Genomic DNA, 8682 nt, shown 5'->3' on the forward strand with positions numbered 1-8682 from the left:
AACAAGTTAGGTAAAGAGCTACCTAATATTGACCCATATGGTCTATCACAATGAAGTCTAAAGGATAGTGCAAGATGTAAAACCGACAACACTTTTATTAATTCACATGTGAGAGCCAAATATTTCGAAGCAGACAATTGTTGACTGCTTGGAGTGAGTCTTAGCTGACCTGTTTGGGGACGGCTAATAGCAAAACCTCAATTCTGTGGATTAGAAATTCATCACAATTTACGTTAGAGCGAATAGGGAAAAGTTAGGCAAAGGCAAAGGGTAGGTGGAAGGAACATCGTGGCAAGGAAAATTATTTAATTGACCATTTTAGAATGGTTGGTTGCTTGAAAAAGCTATTCATATTCATTATCACTCCAGATTACTCTGATGGTAAACAAGCTTCATTTTTAATCAACAGGTTGTGAGTTTGAGTTTCCCCAAGAGCAAGGTGGAAAGTTTTTGGAGGGAAGAATGTCGAGGGTCTATTTGAAAACAGCCTCTCTACCTCAGGTAGGAATAAAGTCTGCGTACACACTATCCTTCTCACACTTCACTAAATAAGATTATAATGGATTGTTGTTGTTGTATTCATTATCATTGATTATATAACATTCAAATTTTGATTTATCTTCTCCGTTTTTCTCTTACCTTCTTTTCTTAATAGTATTTTCTCATCGAAGGGTTATGGTTTTACATGGATTGAAAATACGAATAACATTTTTTTAAAAGAAAAAAAAGAAGAAGGGTGAGGGGTGGGGTGGGGGTAGAAATTAAACTTAGAAAAACGAGGAATATAACACAAAATATCATGTATGACCAACTAACCAAAGACCTTTTCCTTTTTGACATAAAAATATATTACTACATTCTTTTCCACGGGTACATCACAGAAATTATGAGTTTCGTTTCTCTATTATTCTTCTCCTCTGTCTTGTTTCTTTTACCTGGAGCGGCAGGGGTGTACATAGGTCGGGTTGATTCGGATTTTATAATTACCAAATCAAACCAATTGTGTCGGATTATTAAATTTAAAGACCAAATTAAACCAATAAAACTCGGGTTTTTCACTCTCGGGTTTTCTCGTTATTCGGGTTTTTTCCGATAAAATCTTCGTAGAACAAAACATATAAATTATGCTCAAAATATTTCTTTAGTCCTAGTAGGATACAACTATATAAAGTATTTTCCAAGAAAATAATACAAAATATGAGATATGTCATGGCATTATCCTAAAGTATTCAACAATAAAATTATGTAATATAAATATTGCTAATTAAAAAGTCATAATAAAAATAAACATAATCTAAGAGTACTAAGTCATGCTAAAATAAGTAGACTAATGAGGGAGTATTAAATACATGACTAAACGCTAAAGAAAAAATAAAAATAGGTTATGCATTTTATCTAAATTATTGCAAAACAAGAAATAGATATTCAATACATTCCCGTTTGTATTATTGAATTAAATTTCTTTTGTTAGCATTAGTATTAATTTGATTTTGGTTTGGGTTTTTGTCAGCACTATTTAATTTACTAATGTTAATGGCTATAAAACTTATTGGAACATTTAAAAGTTCTAAGTCCAACCTTGAAATAATACCTCAAAAAATAAAATTATGAAATCTTTTAAGAAATATTTATAAATTACATCACAATAAGTATATTTATATTTTAAATATATCTAAAATTTCTATATATGTAATGTCGGGTTAGTTTGGTTTCGGTTTGACTTTCTTTAGTTAAAACCAAACCAATTATAGTCGGGGTTTTTTTTTTCCAACACCAAACTAAATAAAACTAACTCATAATCGGGTTTTTTTTTTCTCGGTTTGACTCGAATTATCGAGTTGGTGCAGTTTATCGGTTTCCTTTGTACACCCCTATGGAGCGTAAACACGAATTTGTTTTTATTTTCAGGCAAATAAGCTATCAAAAACAGATCGATTTAATTTTGACAGCTGAACTAATTTAATTTTAATTTTGATAGCTAGGGACCGTCGTGCAATATTCACCACTTGGTCGGCAGTATTATTGAAGTGTTGACACTACAACCCCCCACAACTCCCCGGCCCCCCCCTCCCTTCACAAATTTCATTGTCATCATAGTTAGGCTGTTAACATATCCACTACCACATATTGGACTTTTCCTTTATGCAAAAGAAAAGAAAAACTTGAAAAATATTGTTTTGAAAAAAGACCTGGGAAGTAGAGAGAACGTACTACTGCAGCGGATTCTGGTGAATTAAACAAAAATAAAAAGGATAAAGAATTTCAAACTAATTAGCATCTTTTACTTGATGATTCTATGTGTAATTTTTTTTTTTTTTGTGAAAAATCGTCCAACAAATTTTACATGATGATATTTAGGGGTGTTAATTACGAACTGAACCAAAAAATCGGGTCAAACCGAAAAGTCAAAACACACATTAAATAAGAGAATTTGAGCTATAAATAGGAGAATTTGTATTAAGTGTAGGACACGAAAAAATGATCTGTACACAAAAGCCAAAATCTCGCACCTCCGGTACATACATAATCCGGTAGGAGCTTCGTACTGTCTTCTTATGAGGTTGGTATTTCTTCTATTGGGCTTCCTTGTAGAGCCATTATAGATTATGGTAGTTGTGTTATTTCTCTTGAACATCTGATATTAAGAGTGATTCTGTAATGTTTTCAAGCACAACTTCTATAATTCTTCTAGGTCCAATAATCAGACTCTTGATTTACTTGGGTGATGTAATTTCTTTAGTTTCCTTTTCCTTCTGATCAGCCTTTATGTAGGCTTAAACTATCCTCCGATCTATGGCTCATGGTATCAGTTATTACCTTAGCGTTTCCGGGGTGTTATGGGATATCCATGATACAATCTTCTAACAATTCAGTCCTTTGTTTATGCCTAGGGTTCAATTCTTTCTTTTAACTTATATTGGAGTCTTCTATGGCTGTATGATTGTCAACAAATATGCTGCCTGGATAATGCTCCAAAATCTTGAGAGTGTCCATAACGTACTAACTCTGGATCATTAATCAAATAATTCTTTTGTTTGCTCTTATTCTACTTTACAACTTTCTCTCCTTTTGTTCTTCATATTTCTTTTATTATTGCCACCGGAGAACCTACGCTTTCAGGCTTGTACTTTTTCATATTTATTTAATTAATTTATTTCTGTTCTTAGCTATTTTATATTCTTGAATCAAAATAATTCACGTGTCTATAAGTCACGTTACAAATTCAACTGTACCGTTTTACGGGTAAACACGTACATCAACGAAAAATTATTATTAGACGACTAGAAAAATAACTATCATGTATTATTAAGAAAATTTTACCATAAAAATATTTTAATAGATCATATGTTTGTCAGTTTTTTAAAATTTTTACTAAACATATATTTATTTGTCAAAACTTTATCAAAATGAGATTAAAATAATATTTGTGTAACAAAACCGAAAAACCAGAGAAAACTTAACCAATTTTCAAACCGATATAATTATTTTGGTTTGGTTTTGTTTAAAAACGAACCAATGACATCCCTAATGGCATTGCTATCAATACGTTACACACACATATATATTCTGACCAGTCGCTAATCTATTCCATTCATTAAGAATGAACAATTTGGGTAATATTTTTACGTGTGTGTATTTATTTGTTAACTTATTAACTTATCCACATGAAATGACATGCCAAACAATTTCAATGGTTTCCACGATTCTTTAATTCCTTACACAAGGAGAGTCTACGTACAATGATAAAAGTTGCCGATGTATAATTAGAAGATCACATATTTAAGTCGTAAATTTTTTCCCCTCAAAATTATAAAGGAAATTATATAAAATGTAGATGTTATGTGGTCTAATATAATACACAACAAAATAAAAATAAAAATAAAATGTTCAGTAGAGAACTAAATACGAATTAATAGTATAACTCTTTTGCGTATTTTAAATTTTTTTGGTTTTTTATTAGGTGTTTGCTTTAATGATCGACTAGCAAATTCGTGCAGGAAAATCTCGTTTTTAGTGGGTAAATCGCTTTCTTATTAAATGTGATGTTACTATCAAGGCTCGAATCTGAAATCTTTAATTAAGTACGCAGGAGTATTCCAAGTGCTGCATATCCTAAGTTATTAACTCTGCATCTTTGTTTTCCTATCGCTTTTCCATACTCAGACCTAGGGGTGTTCATAAAAACCCGAAAAATTGAACGAAACTGAAAATCAAACCAAATCGATACTTTTTTGTTTGATTTGGTTTTGGTTTTGAATTTTAAAAACCGATCAAATTTGATTTGGTTTTGGTTTTAATCAGAAAAAATCGAACCAAACCGATTATAGGATTGGTCGCTTCGATGGCAACCACTTCGGGAGCAACCACCTCGGGAGCAGCCATCTCGAGGACAACCACTTCGAGAACAACTGCCTCAGTACCTATTGTCACACCTCCTTTTTGCGCGCCCCGCCCCGAAGGGTTAGATGCGCGGGTGGAGTTTTTCCAATTTAAGTGACAATATTCGAAAATGGGATTATTTATTTAGTTCAGAGTCGCCACTTGGGAAAGGTTTGGCTTTTGGTGTCCCAAGTCACCGGTTTATCTTGAATCCCAAATCGAGGAGATTTTCGACTTTTCCAAATGAAGTCTGCGAACCAGAAATTCTAAGTAAGGAATTCTGTTGACCCGAGGGAAGGTGTTAGGCACCCTCGAATCCCGTGGTTCTAGCACGGTCGCTTAAATTGTTATAATGGCTAAATATCTGATTTAAATACATATTATGACTTACGTGCTTTTATTAAGTTTAGAACCGCTTTTATTATTATCACTTATTTTTATAGAATTGCAACGTCGTGAAAACGCATCTCGAACCACGTCACAATCAATGCACCCGTGATCGTCGACACATTTGGACTTTGTTGAGATTCGGATTTGGGTCACATCAATGTGCACCCGAATTTAAGAATGTGATTTAATTAAGCCGCGCCTACAGAGTCTAACGCGTTATTATCTTTGTATAAGGCCATGAAATTTATTAAATGGCCTATCTTGAATTCTAAATAATTATCATGATTATTTATTGAGAGCCCCGCAATTTTGCATCTTTATTTGGCGAGGCTCATCTCTATTTAGAAAAGGATATCCTAAAATAGCTACATTTCTAACGCATTTGTCTCTAAAACTAGAAGAAAAGGTACATGCTGATTCAATTAAGGTTTTTGTCTAATCCGGATTTTTGTCAGTTTCTGATTAACTACTTATAAAGTAAAAAACGTCATGCCTCGCGAGGATGTTTCAGTCGAACAAAAAAAACTACATATGAGATTGATGAAATGCAATACCTAATCCGAATATTTCTTGAATTGAACTCAACTAAGCTTATGTGGACTAGTCTTAACTAAACAAAACTAGTGAAACCAGAACAATATTGTATAAGGTCGAAATATACATGCCCACAAACAACTACAGAGTTAAAATACAACAGGGCAAACTCAGTCAGATATCAATACATACTTTCAAACTGCTGGATTATAAACTAATCAATTTTCACAAGCCCGTTAATGTACTATGAATATTACAGCAAATGCTTGAACTTCTTCAACCTTTTTCATTTCATGCTTTCAAACTGTTTCAATTACATCAATATGGGCTTGAAATGTGTACCTGAAAATGCTGAATGTGCAAAGGAGAAAAAGAAGAAGATGTTGAAATCAGCAGCAAAAGAAACAGGACTAGCAATAGCAGCAGGACAGGGCAGCAGCAAAACAAAACGAACAGCAGAAAGGGCTCAAGTGCAGAAATGCAACTATGGCCAATAGAAAGAAATAGCCAAACGAGAGCACAACCCAGTGGAATAGAATCAATAACTCCAAGCAGACCAAACCAATAGTGAACCAATGGAAAACACTTGACTAAATAGACACAGCTGGAACTTCAAACAATCAGAATTGATTTCAACGAGTTAAACAACTGAAAACCCAAATAACAAATAGGAAGAAACAATTTCTGATTGTAGATTGTATAATTTCTGTATCTCTTTGTATGTCTTTCAAGCTTTCTCTTTCAACACTCCTCACAGTGTGTTCCCCTTTCCTTTATTTTCTGATCTCCTCTCCCCTCTAATTCTGTCTATTTCTATCTCCTAATTCTGTCCCTCTCTATATCCCTGTGTGTGTCCTCCCAGATGGTCTCCTATCCCCCTTTTTATAAGCCTCAAACTCAACCTTTTAACAGCCTGTTTTCAGAATATCACCATGCCCCTCCCATGTGCATTTTCATTTCAGATTCCCATTAGTTATTTAAGTATTAACCTCCATCAACATTCCCTGGCAGATTTAGCTTTTAAAGGGTTTAATACTTTTTTAAACTTAAAGCAAGGTATGGGCAGTAGAATCTATCTGACAACATATGCTGTCAACACATTTTAAAATTAAAAGCCCCTTTTATGAAGGAAACAGGCTGTGCACAATGCACATGCTGTGCACAAGTGCACATGCCATCAACTCAGATTTCAATTAACAGACCAAGCCTTAGGTTTCTGAAATCATATTAACAGCTATAAGTAACTGGACTTGGTTCTTAATTGTTTCAAGCAAATGTTCATCAGAAGCAAATTGATTTAACTTTGTTCGGATAGCTGAAACTAATTGACGACATATGTCGACTCGACTATATTATCATTAACATACACAATCGGAGCCAAAAAATCAGACATTTAAACAGTATCGACATATGATTTGAATTGTACTGGATAAACAAAATGGTGCTCGGGAAGCCATTTGATCAGTTCAATGTAGAGAATCAGCTAATTGCACACCACTTAACATACACATTATCAGGGCAAATAGAAAGACTCATTCAAACAAACAGAAGTTCAGGCAAAGTGGACAAACAGAAGTTTAAAACAAATATGAACAAACTTTTAAAGACCAATCACACGGACTAAAAAAAATAAGGAAAAGAAAACAAGACTCACCTCAAATCTTTGAAAAATCAAAACCTTGACTCGGATTTGGACAGACCTTCCTTAAGGCTGAATGGATTTTAATCGAAGTGTTTCTCAGATGAGAAACACTTTGATTAAAGTCCATTAGACCTTAACCTCTTCGGTTGAACCGGTATAAACCAGTGACGAAGAAATATAAAAATTTCCAAAATTCAGATCCGGGATTCAGGCTTCCCTGGTCAGATTCGGACCAAACCAAGTATGGTTTGGTCACGAGGGGGGTCTGGGGAGTGTCTGGTGTGAAGCTGGGGTTGGTTGGTGTAAACCGAGTTTTAACTCGAATCTTCAAATGAAGATTCGAGGACCTAGGGGATGATTCGAACTGCATGGTTAACAGATCCATGTTTAGGATGGCAAGGGGGTTCTAGGGTGTTCAGGTGGAGGTCACCGGCGTTCAAGGCCGCCGGGTTTCTGGTGAAAGTGTGCAGGGGCGGCTAGGGTTTGAAGGGGATGGGTTTGGGTGAAGACGACGAGGCCGGGGTATTGGATAGGGGGGTAGGGTAAGGATTTGGGCTTATATAGTTAGTGGGTGGGTTGATCTCAACCGTTAGATCAATCTAGATCTACGGTTTGGATCTGATGGTCTTAGGTGAAACGGTGTCGTTTCAAGTGTTGAGGGTTTGGGTTTGGTCCGGGTGTAAACGGGTCGGGTTTGTTGATGGGTTATGGGGATTGATCTTGGCCGTTGATCACTCTGAGATCAACGGCCCAGATCAGGCACGACTCAAACGACGTCGTTTGGACGTCCTGGGCATCAGGTGACCTGGGCCGGGCAGGCCTGGGTCTTGGGCTGTTTGTTTGGGCCAATTTTAACAAAATTGGCCCAAGTCCGGAAGGGGTCTTTTTATTATTTTTTTTTTATTATTTTTTTTTCTTCTTTTTTTATTTATTTTAAAACAAAGCTAAGCCAAAAAATCAAATTAAAATTAAATACACACTCAAATACAATTATTTGCACACATACTAAAATATTTCAAAACCGGTAAAGTCAAACCAAATAAAATCACGGACGAAAATGCCTATTCACGATTTTCTATTTAACGACCGAATTACGGTTTGAATTACGCAGGACACATATATTTTTTTTGAATTTTATTTTAATAAAGTAAATAAATAAGAATGGGCCAAAGTCACAAATAAATCCACAAGGTGCCGTACAGAAATCCGAAATTGTACAGCGGGGCCAATTATATATTTTTTTATTTCTTTTTGGAGCGATTGTCGTGTGAAGCAAAAATCACGTGCTCACAGCTGCCCCTCTTTGTTCGGAAACACGAAGGGTTTTCGTGCAAAGATCAAGTGAGCGTGTATGAGCGATTTTTGCCTATAGACCACTCCGTATGAAGCATTTTTTTTTTGAAAGATCTGACCGAATCTTGCTTCAAAGATTTCCTACATATCCTGGGCTAAACAGGAATCAGGTCAATGTAGTTCGAGAAGTTTTGGTAGCTGGGGCTACCATGGGACTGCAATGCTTGCTGCTACTGCTGCTGCTGTTGTCACTGCTACGTCACTGACCGCCTTATTACAACCAAACGAAAATTGGAAACTGAACTAACTACTTATATGCATGTCAACTGCTAGTTACAAGATTCCTATCTATGATTCTTTTACGACTTGATCTTGGGTCTTAGCTGATTCTGCTTGTAGACTCTGATCTGAAATCTTGATGCTTGCGAGTTGCGGCGACTTGT

The 8682-nt window shown here is 35.3% G+C and overlaps 1 long non-coding RNA gene across 1 annotated transcript; it reads left to right on the forward strand.

Annotated features, from left to right (window-relative positions):
* The first annotated feature begins 1671 nt into the window (after positions 1-1671).
* LOC142164674 (uncharacterized) lies at positions 1672-6143 on the forward strand. The gene is made up of 2 exons (XR_012695553.1): positions 1672-2560; positions 5670-6143. It is a non-coding gene; the product is annotated as an uncharacterized LOC142164674 (long non-coding RNA).
* The last annotated feature ends 2539 nt before the right edge of the window (positions 6144-8682 follow it).

The sequence above is a fragment of the Nicotiana tabacum genome, chromosome 10 (assembly GCF_000715075.1).
Source record: "Nicotiana tabacum cultivar K326 chromosome 10, ASM71507v2, whole genome shotgun sequence".
Taxonomy (NCBI): Eukaryota; Viridiplantae; Streptophyta; class Magnoliopsida; order Solanales; family Solanaceae; genus Nicotiana; species Nicotiana tabacum.